We start from the raw sequence: 11,866 nt of genomic DNA on the forward strand, positions 1-11,866 counted from the left end.
GTTATTGCTGCCGCTGTTCTTATTAAGAACTTCAAGTAGCTTGCAATCCAGTGGTAGAGATAAACACATAAGCTGACAAAAAGCAATGTGATACATGATGTAATTCAGCATGATCAAAATTCTGTGGGCACTCCAAGGGGACAGGGTCTGCCAGGGAACAGGGAGAGTGGCAGGGAAGCAAGACGGCACCCAGAGATCCCACAACTGCAGAGTGAGCACCTTGCTAGAACCAGAGCAACACAACCAACCTAACTTTTTCAGAAACACTTTGTTGGCAAATCTTTTACGACGGAAGGCTTTATGTCTTAAAATCCGCAATGTTTAAAGTTTCCACAGTTTCAAGCACTCCTTTGCCTCTGGTGGTTGGGGGAAGGGGGCCGCTGGGCAGAAGAGCAAGGCTTTCACTAAGATGATATGAGAATGGGGAATGGGGGGAAGAGGTCTCTGAAGCTTATGAAGATATGGCCCAGTACTCAAAGAAAGTTCTGGCCTCACCCAGAAGTCCAACTAGGGTGTTCAGACTCCAGGAGGGAAAGGCACATTCCCATTCCCCAGGCTCCAGTGCCTCTCTAGCAGAGGAGAAACAGAGGAGCACAGACTTGGTGATGTGTACATTGAGCAAGAGAGAAGGGGTAGGCAGTGGGGCTGTGGCCCAACTTGGCGGGCACTGCCCAAGAAAGCCCACCTTTTTCCTCCAGCCCCATGCCACGTGTCTAGCACACTAACTCAGTGTTTCCTAAGCCAGATGACCTGGAAGGCTGCTTAAAAGTCTACATTCTTTACTACAGGCCATTAACTTTATGTAGGCAAAACATATTTATGTTCCTCCACTTCTTCAATAAACAGAGTAAAGAAACTTTCTGTGGGTAGTTCACTCTGGACCGGTGACAAGAGGGCAGCTATTCTGATGTGAATAACTAATAAAACATATATAGAGAGAAAAAGTTCAGAATTAAACAGAGGAACACTGTTGGTAGAATTAAATAGATGTAACTTTGGGGGAAGGCATTTTGGCAATAGCTATCAAACTTGATCCAGCTATCCCGCTGTGTCACATTTATCCTGCATACTCCCTGACACATGTCTAAGAACAAACAATGCTGTATTCTTTGAAAAAAAAAATTCAAACTGGAATCCACCTAAATGTCCATCTACAGAGTGCTAGTGATGAGGTTGTCTGACGTGTAAAGTGTCTCAATGTTACATGAAAAAGCAAAGTTCAAAATAGTATGTATATTGTAATCCTAGTTGTCTAACACATATGTGCCATGTATTTAAACATCTATATTTACATCTGTAATATTGATACAGTTGTATATATACTCGAAATGCTGGAAAGATCTAGGTGGGGCAAATTGGCAGCCCGGGAACAAATTTAGTCTGCAGGAAGATTTGTTTAATTGTTGTTGTTTTTTCACTTAAATTTGAATGCTTTTAGGAGAGGCTCTCATAGAATTCCTAGTTATTCCTCAATGTATTCCCTTTTATCTTACCCTCTCTGCTTCTCTCAGTTGCTTCTGGCCCTCAGAAGCAAATGAGGAAAGAAATGATGGTGGTGGGGGTACTAAAGGGATGCTTTAGTCTTTCCTTTCCATTTCAACACTGTAAGCAAATATTACTTTATAGCTTAAGGGAGAGTAGAGTAGTAACTGCCATCATTTCACATCCATGAGAAGAAAGAATCGAGGAAAATAAGGATCCTGGAAGAAGAAGCACTGATTGGGAAGCGATTGCTATAGTCTAGATAAGGAGAAAGGAGAGTTGGAACTAGCCAGCGACAGCAAGGATAAATTGGGAAACCCGGGTTTAAAACCTCTTTTTGAATGCCTCTCGGCCTCTGCAGTTAATAGAAGGCACAGGCTCCCTTGTCCCTTCTTTCTTCACCATGGAAAATTGCAGCCTGTGGTTGATCACATGGGCTGCTGGGTAGGGCTTGATCACATGGGCTGTTGTGTTCTGTGGGAGTCTAACTCTGCCCATAGCATACCCAGAGAGTCTCATTCTTCTGTGCCTGCAAATTCTCGCTCTTCACAGTGCTGGCACCAGCTGTAAAGGAAGCAGGAGTTGTCAGCACCAGATGTACTATGAAAATCAAACCCAAATGTCCCAGAGCCAAGATCTACCAGAGAGTACTGTCCTGGCCCATGTTGTCTGCAATGTAGGATCAGTGGTTTCCCCAGTTAACATCAAGATAATATTAAAAACCCTACAGTCTGCAAAGTAAAGGTTTACCTTAAAATAAGAACAAGGAACACTTCCAAGTGAAACATTTTTTGTTTTTGGCAGCAGCTAAAAGTCAGACTGGTGCAAGAGTCCTGGAGGCCGTACTATGCTATTTTATCTACTGGAAATTCTTCAGTTGAATGAAATTATTTATTTAAAAAGGTGTCACTGAATTTGGGCTGGTATTTCAGAAACTTTCTCCCCTGTGGTCTAAACAGTGGGGAATGAAACATGGTACTCAAGTGGGGAGATTGAACCATGAATAAAGTCAGATCCATGAAATACTGCTCTCTTTGGCCTGTTCATTTCTCAAAAAAGAAAGGAACAAAACCCAGAATTTCTAAAACCATAGATGGGGTGCCTTCCCATCTGTATCCCACCTACCCCCCATCTCTACTATCTCCATCCCACAGCACTCCACCTATCATAGTTGTTCAAGCACTTTAAGGCAAATCCACTGAGTTCACACAAGTATCCCAAATGTCCATCAACTGAGGAAGGGATTAAAATAAAATGTGGCATAGCCGTACGATGGAATATTATTAATCAGTAAAAGAGTTTGAAGGACTAATCCACGCTACAACATGGATGAACCTTGAAAAGTAATAGAAGCCAGTCACAAAAGAACATATATTGTGTGATTTCATCTCTATAAAATGTCCAGAAAAGGAAAATCTATAAAGACAGAAAGTAGATTAGTGGTTGCCTAGGGCTGGAGGAGGGAGCAGTGAAGGGGAGTGATTGCTGATGGGTACAGGGTTTTCTAGGGAGGTGATGAAAATATTCTAAAATTGATAGTCATGATGGTTACACAACTCTGTAAATAAACAGAAAGCCATATAATTGTATAAGTAGATGAGTTACCTGGCATGTAAATTCAAAATGCTAGAAAGATCTAGGTGGGGCAAATTGGCAGCCCAGGATTAAATTTAGTCTGCAGGAAGATTTGTTTATTTGTTGTTGTTTATATCTCAATAAAGTTGTTATTAAAAATAAATGAAATAAAAGATGCATACCAAGAAAATAGTAATTTAAAAAGCTGAAGTGGCATAATTTTGATGCCACTTCAACAATGATACATTCCTTCTTCTAAAATCTTTTTAGAATAAGGATTTTATCATGAGCAAAGAAAGACTTCACAATGAAAAAAGGATCAATTTATCAAAACAATAAAACAAAAACGAGCCTAAAAGCATGTGTACATGATAGTAAAGCTTCAAAATAACTGAATCAAAAACGGTTGGAAACTTGAGGAGAAATAGACAAATCCACAATTATTACTGAGGATAAACACTCCTTTGTGAATAACATAAAGAGGAAGTAAACAGAAAATCAGGATATAGAACGCTTGAGCAACATAATAATCAACTTGAACTAATTGCTGTAAAGAAAACTTCACACAACAAAAGTAGAACACATTCTTTTCAACTACACATGAAATATTCACCCAAGATAGATCATATTATGCACCATAAAATAGATCTCAACAAATTCTGAATTCATATATGTTCTCTAACCAAAATAGAATTAAAATTATAAATCAGTAACAGAAAAATACATGGAAATCCTCAAATATTTAAAAATTAAACAATAGACTTATATGGCTGGGTATGGTGGCTCGTGCCTATAATCCCAGCACTTTGGGAAGCCAAGATGGGTGGATCACTTGGGCCAGGAGTTTGAGACCAGCCTGGGCAACATGGCAAGACCTCTTCTCTACAAAAAATTAAAAAATTAGCCACGCATGGTGGCACATGCCTATAATTCCAGGTATTCGGATGGCTGAGGTGGGAGGATCCCTTGAGCCTGGGAGGTCAAGGCTACAGTAAGCTGTGATCACACCACTGCACTCCAGTCTGGGTGACAGTGAGACCCTGTTAAAAAAGGAAAAAAAGAAGGGGACGGAAGGGGAAGGGAGGGGAGGGGAGGGGAGAGAAGGGGAGGGGAGGGGAGGGGAGGGGAGGGGAGGGAAGAGGAGAGGAGAGGAGAAATCTCCAAGTCTAGATGACTTTACTTTTTAGCTCTTCCAAGCATTTCAGGAAATAATGATCCCAAGTTTTCATAAAATCTCCTAGAAATAGAAGAAGAGGAACATTTCCCAACTTATGAGGCCAGCTTTATTCATTTGCCAAAACCAGACAAAGGCATTACAAGAAGAAAAAACTACACGCCAGTATCCTCATGAACATAGATGAAGAAATTCTCAGCAAATGTTTGGCAAGTTTAATCTAGCAATATGTAAATGGATAACATATTATGAACAAATGGTGTCCATCCCAGGGGTCTTGAAATTGTTTTAACACTCAAAAATCCATTAATATAGCTCACTACATTAACAGACTGAAAAAGAAAAACAATCTCAATAGATTCAGGAAAGCATTTAGCAAAACTCAAACTCCAATCTATGTAAAACCTCTCAGGTGATGGGTATTCAAAAAACCCAGACTTCACCCCTACACTGCACTTTACCCCCTTTTATTTATAAATTTTTTTTAATTGAAAACTCTCAGCAAACTAAAAGTAGAGGAAATCTTCCTCAACCTGATAAAGGACATGTATTAAAAACCTATGACTAACATGATTCTTGCTACTTTCTACCCTAATACAGAGAAAATGGCAAGAATTGAATCTGAATAGAATCTTCACAATTCTATTCAACATTGTATTGGAGGCCCTAGCCAATGGAATAGTGCAAGACAAAGAAATAAATGGCATACACATTGGAAAGGAATAAGTAAAATTCCCCCGTTTACATACAACAAGATTGCATATGTTGAAAATCCTAAAGAACCTACAAAAAAGCTACCAGAACCAATAAGTGAGTTCGGTAAGATTGTAGAACACATAGAACACAAGATTAATACACAAAATCAATTATATTTTGTAATATAATTGTCTATTTACTAACAATGGATAATTCAAAATTGTATTTTAAACAATACCATTTATAATAACATCAAAAATATGAAATACTTATAGAAAAATTAAATAAAATGTTACAAGATCTGTAACTGAGATCATTACTGAGAAAAATCAAGGAAGATCAAAATAAGTGAAAAGTTATACCATGTTCATGGGTTGGAAGGCTCAATACTGTTAAATTATCAATTCTTTCCAAATTGATCTGTAGATTGAACATAATCACAATGAAAATCAGGACAGGCTTTCTTGTAGAAAATAACAAGCTGATTCTAAAGTTTATATGAAAATGCAAAGAACTTAGAATAGCCAAGACAAAGAACAAAGTTAAAAGACTTATACTATCTTATTTCAAGACTTACTACAAAGCTATAATAATCATGAAAAAGTGATGTTTGTGTAAAAATGGATGTGTAGAGCAATGTAACAAAATAGAGAGTCTAAAAATAGGCCCACATATGTACGGTCATTTAATTTTCATCAAGGTTTCCAGGGCAATTCAGTGGCAAAAAGCTAACATTTTCAGAAAATGGAAAAATTAGATATCCATATGCAACACACACACACACACACACACACACAAACACACACACACACACGCACACACACAGAGAGAGAGAGAGAGAGAGGTAGAAAAAATGAAACACCTGAACTGTAACCTCACATCATTTACAAAACTTAATTTAAGATGGATCATAGACAACATTAAAAATATATTCAAGATGGATCACAGATCTAAATATTATAAGAGATGTACCTTATAAAAGTTCTAGAAGAAAACTCTTAGTGGGCTTTGGTTAGGCAAAAGTTTCTTAACTAGGACACAAAAATATAAAATATAAGACTTTCCAGTTCACTTTGTTATGCATTTCTAGGTTTTATCTTTTTACAAAGGGACTTCTATATTAGCCAGGATTCTTTTGGTTGTTAATGTCACAAACCCAACTCGAGCTAACTTAAGAAAAGGAGGATTGGTTTATATGCCTGAAGAGTTTTGGGGGTGGATTCAGACATAGCTCAATCCAGGTTCTTTAATGAATTTGCTGCAAATAAAGGTTTCCTCATCTGTTGGCTTTTTCTTCCTCTGGGTTGGCTTCATTCTTAGGCTATCTGCCATATGGTGATAACAAAGCAGCCAACTAATTTGGCAAGCCAGAGGGGACACAAACTCCTGAACTGACTCTTCTTCTTCTTCTTTTTTTAAAAAAAGAAACAGGGTCCCACTCTGTTACCCAAGCTGGAGTACAACGGCATGATCCTAACTCACTGCCGTCTCCAACGCTGGGACTCAAGCAATCATCCTGCCTCAGCCTCCTCAGTAGGTAGGACTACAGGCTCACACCACCATGCCCAGATAATTTTGGACTGACTCTTACCCTGCTTCAACATAAGCCCTTCCCTGAACACTAGGACTCTAATGACCAGGCCTGGGTCACAGGACCATCTGTGAAGCTGAGTAGCAACAGGGTGGTATCAGCCCCACACTGAATAGTGGTTCCCAAAAAGAGAAAAGAAAAAAGAAGAAAAGAGGGCCTGATAGAATCAGGCACTGACAAGCAAACGCAGCTGATGACTACTACAATGTACTACTTTGGGAATCAGGAAAAAAATATTATTTTGTTTTTAATCTTCAGAATAGCTGAGCCTAAGGCAACATGCTTTGGTGCTTTTTTAACAGAGCATAACACAGAGGAAGAAAGATGCATTCTTTGGGCCACATATCAGTGTCCTCTGAGATGGACCAGAGAAAAGCTAAGAAGATGCCACCCAAGAGCCAAGAAGTGCTAGAAAGATGCCACTCTTTCCTTGCCAAAACAGAACATAATCTGTAGAACGAGGCAGAGGTAAGATTGGGCTTGGAGGGGATTAATAAAGTCCCTTAAAAGAAGTGACATAGGAAGTTGGCTACAGATGAGTAAAGGATTTCTGAGCCAAGTGGAAGGTGGGTCAGACTGCATGATGGAACCATTCTGGAGCATGGGGTTGGCTGAAACTCTGGTGAGGTCGTTTTGTGCACCATGAGCACCTGAACTCCTGGATGGAGACACTGCATTTCCAAAGTGGCAGACTCATTTTGCCTGATGGTAAATAATTTTAAACATTTTAATAGTAATACAAAAGGAATCTATCATGAAGTAGAATGCAAGCACTGCATGCATTTTTAATACAAAATACACATTTCTTGCTTGCAGTGATTGCTTCAGACTGCGTTCACTTTCTCCTTCATGTGCTTTCAGTTTTCTCTGCTGTTAGGAATATACTTTGGTGAAAAAAAATGTGAGAAGTGCCTCCTTAAAAAATAAGGGCTGAGATCAGGGATGTTCTTGGTTTTTACAGTGTGCAGACGCTTTGCCAGAAGAGGAAACCAGGCAAGGATTCGGAATGGAAAGGTTTGGGATTCTGAGGACAAGGCTAACATCTGGTGGGGTTGGCAGAACCGATGTAAGCCTATGCATGAGGGGCTGAGGTTTGGGGCTGCTGGAAAACCCTAAGAGCAGCTGCATTCCTGGGGAACATCTCATGTGGAAAGTATGGGATCCTGTCCCGGCTTGGGGTCTGGACAAGCGTCTCTTGGTAGGAGTAGAATCCAGTGTTCTTGGAGAAGCAGATTCATTTCTGGGGTTAGGGGAAGTTCATCTTAAAACAAGCTCTAGTGAGCCAACTTTTAGCTTCAGAATTCGTGGAAGAGAGTGAGAAAACCCAGAGGTTTCGAGTTCACAGGTATAATAAAACACAAGAGCTCAAGAAAGGGCCATAAAAATAAAAAGACATTTTAATACCAGAAAAGCAAGAAGGACAAAATAGAAATGACAACCCTTCCCCAGAAGAAGTTCATTCACTGGCACCTGGCCTTATTTTTTTTTTTCCTTTCATTACCAGCCAGAAAAAAACTTCCTCACAGACTACATCCTCCAAGGGATGCGGAACCACTGAAAGACAGGCTGGGCTCTCCTCTGAAGCATTCTAGGATGGCATGAAAATTACCCCAGGAAGACTCTATTCAAAGATGGGCAGAAAGAACAGCTTCTGGCCATCAGCACAAAACCTGCAGCCTTGCCATGAGAGGTCCAAAGCCACTGTCATGTCTATCTCTCCTGTTTGGGGCCCTCTGGAAATTTTAACCAATAAGTCTTAATTATCATAGTAGATTCTAAAGCACAGAAAACGGAGCAGGTGGAGTGAAGTGGGAGAATTACGTTGATGATATAGCTTCTTTGACTGAAGTGGTTGAAAAAATTAAATAATTACAATGCCAAAGGCAAAGAAAAGAAAAAGAAAAAGAAAAAAGACAATCAGCCTGCACCTGGAGCATTAGGTTCTGAAAATCCAATTTGCACATAAAGAGTCAAAGGGTCTTTGCTGAGGGAGCAGGGGCTGAGGACTCACTTGCGAGCAGAGGACCGTTGCCCTGGAGACAGTCTTAGCTTGGAAATGGTAAATAGGAAAATTACAAGGGCTTAAGGGAGAAAGAGGGAAAAAAAAGGCACTACTTAGGATGGTTGAAATCTTAGAAACCAGACGAGACTACATGAAAGCAATGTACTTAAAAGGACGAATAGAGATTTAACTGCTAATAAATGAAGATAGGAATGAGGAGGCTATTTAGTTAATATGTGGTGGTTAAAATGGGTGATCAGGCACTCAAGGGCTTCACCAGAAGACAGAAGGGAAATTTGCTAGGAGCAGGAATCGGAAAAAACTTGCCTGTTTCCTCTTCTCTACCCAAGAGGGTACTATTGAAATGCGCCTTCAGACAGCCATTGATAGAAAAATGAGTGAAAATCAATTCATGGAGCATCCTCCTTAGTACCTGTGACCATAACCTGAGGTGGCAAATGCAAGAGGGGGGATGTCTGGAGCTATTGGTGTAAAATACGCCGATAATAATTGGTCAGTTCCAAGGCAAGGCAATGATTAAGGGGAAATGGCTTGGGAAACTATGGCCAAGAGGCTTCAGGGTTAATACTTTGCAAGAGTTCATCTGGACACCCCTCTGCAAGGTGGTTAAGGGTTTTTGTACTGAATTTGGAACCCCAAGAGGCCAGAGCTAGAGAAGGGACTCCTGCCTGGGTGACATGTAGCATGAAGAGCCAGCAAGATAGGTCAAAGGGCTCAGAGATAAGAGAAAACCAAGGAAGGCTGGGCACAGGGGCTCACACCTGTAATCTCAGCACTTTGGGAGGCTGAGACAGGTGGATTACTTGAGGTCAGAACTTCAAGACCAACCTGGGCAACATGATGAAACCCTGTCTCCACTAAAAATACAAAAATTCGCTGGGTGTGGTGGTGCACACCTGTAATCCCAGCTACTTGGGAGGCTGAGGCAGGAGAATCACTTGAAGCCAGAAGGCAGAGGTTGCAGTGAGCCAAGATTGTGCCATTGCAATTTGGCCTGGGTGACAGCACAAGACTCTGTCTCAAAAAAATAAATAAAGAGAAAACCAAGGAGAACCAAGCCTAAGAGGATGAGCACAAAGGACAAACATGGAGCTAAAAACAGCAGCCAGCAACAAAGGAAAAAGAAATGGGATTGTTGGATGACACACGGAGACAGAGTGTCAATTGTTGACAGTGGACCAGCACAGGGGTTCCCAGTCAGCAGTGCAGTCAGTCCTCTGACCTGCAGCATCCACGTCACCTGAGGATTTGGTAATTTGCAAATGCTCCCTCTTCCCAAATCAGCAACTCTGGGGATGGAGCCCGGCAATCTGTGTCTCAATAAGCCCTCAAAGTGATCCCGATGCACACTAAAGTTTGAGAATCACCCCTAAAAAAGCATCCCTGAATTGCTTCTCATGGCTGCTGAGTAAAAGCTTGCTGGGAAGCAGAGCTCCCTTAAAACCACCAGGTCAGCTTAGACAGGTAGACAAATGGCAAGACTCACTCAAGGGGAGATACAAGAAACCAAGTGTGGGTTTCACATAGTTGTTGGACTGATGGTGGGAGAGATTTTAAGCAAGTTTACCCAGCCCATTGAAGAGAGGTAGACAGGACTGGTTTAAGTAACAAGGCTCTGGGAAGAATCAGAATTCACTGATAATCTCTCCCCTATAGGAAAGCTAGTTCTGGAAAACTACAAGTTTGTAAATGGAAGAATTAGCAAACTCGAGAACAGAAAACAAACAAAAGTGACCCTGTGATCTTAATATCAAGCATGTCTACAGATCAGAAGGCACTCAGAAAATAGAAAAGGAACATTTTCAGCTTGGAGAGATCAGATAGTGAAGCAACAAGAAGCTTCAGACATCAGGAACCAAAAACATGCAGACATAGCTGGATGGGGTCAGGGCACTAATGGAGAAGATTGCAAATGACTGTAATTTACAGAACTGTGAAGCCATAAATTGCTCTGGGAGAGCTGCCTGCTATGAGTACAGCACTCTCTGCTCTCAAGATAGAGCAGCTGAAAGCCGTGGAATTGGTTAAAATGACTCCAGGAAAGAGAAAGAAAATTGTATATGAAGGCTAAGAGGTGGGGCCCAAAGCCATGAAAGAAAATTGTATATGAAGGCTAAGAGGTGGGGCCCAAAGCCATGAATTTAGGGCCTGGACCATGATCAGAGGTGAGACTATCTTCATGTTTCTGCAGTCCAGGGATGGAGTTTTACAGCTAAAAACTCAAGGGCATTAAAAACAAACAAACAAACAAACAAACTGCCAAGTCTTGCCACCATTAAACTGTTACACAGAGACAGTGGAAGGGCCTCTGCCTATTAGGTCAGGGACTATATACAGAATATAGAGAGGGAACAAAAACTGTTGCTCTGGAAATGTTCTTAGCTTTGGAAATGACCAAAGGCAAACTAGGGACATAATAGGGGTTTAAGAAAAGAGTAGAGAGATCCAGTGCCCTCTACAAGTTCTAACACCACAAACTGCTGACACAGCAATAGGAAATAACAGTGTGCGGCAAAAATGAGGAAAGATCGAGGCACATGGAAATCCAAGAATGAGAACGAGGCAAGCAGGGGAGGCAGGGAGAAACGGCTGCCCGAGACCACGTCCACTTAAAGCTGCCCTCAGCCCTCTCTTCATTTTTCATTTTTGGTGAGTTTCTTACAGCTTTATTGAGCTACAGCTGATATACAATAAACCACAGATATTTAAAGTATATAATTTCATGAATTTTGACATATGTTTATATCCCTGAAATCATCACCATAATCAAGATAATAAACATAACCATTACCCACCCTGCAAATTTCTTCATGCTCCTTTGTAATCCATCTCTCTTCCTTTTTCCCAACCCACTACCTGCAGCCTCCATCCCCAGGTAATCATTAATCTAATTTCTTTCACTATAGGTTAGTTTGTCTTTTCTAGAATTTTCTATAAATGGAAATATGCAGTATGTATTCTGTTTTGATTGGCCTCTTTGACACAACATGATTTTGAGAGCCATCATGTTGCCTTGTGTATGGATAGTTTATTCTTTGTTATTGCTGAGTAGTGTTCCTTATATGGAATCAACTATGTAGCGATCGGCTTCTTCTTTATTCAATTATCTAGTGACTTATATAAAGACATTTGGGTTGCTTCCATTTTGAATTGTTATAAATAAAGCTATTACGAACATTAGTGTGCAAGGCTTTGTGTGGACATATTTCTCTTAGGTAAATACTGATGATATACATTTATTTTATTTTAGTTTTAATTGACATAATACCTTTACATATTTATGGGGCATATAGTGATATTTCTTTTTTTTTTTTTTTTTTTTTTT

The sequence above is a fragment of the Cebus imitator genome, unplaced genomic scaffold (genome assembly GCF_001604975.1).
Source record: "Cebus imitator isolate Cc_AM_T3 unplaced genomic scaffold, Cebus_imitator-1.0 Scaffold77, whole genome shotgun sequence".
In the NCBI taxonomy this organism is placed as follows: Eukaryota; Metazoa; Chordata; class Mammalia; order Primates; family Cebidae; genus Cebus; species Cebus imitator.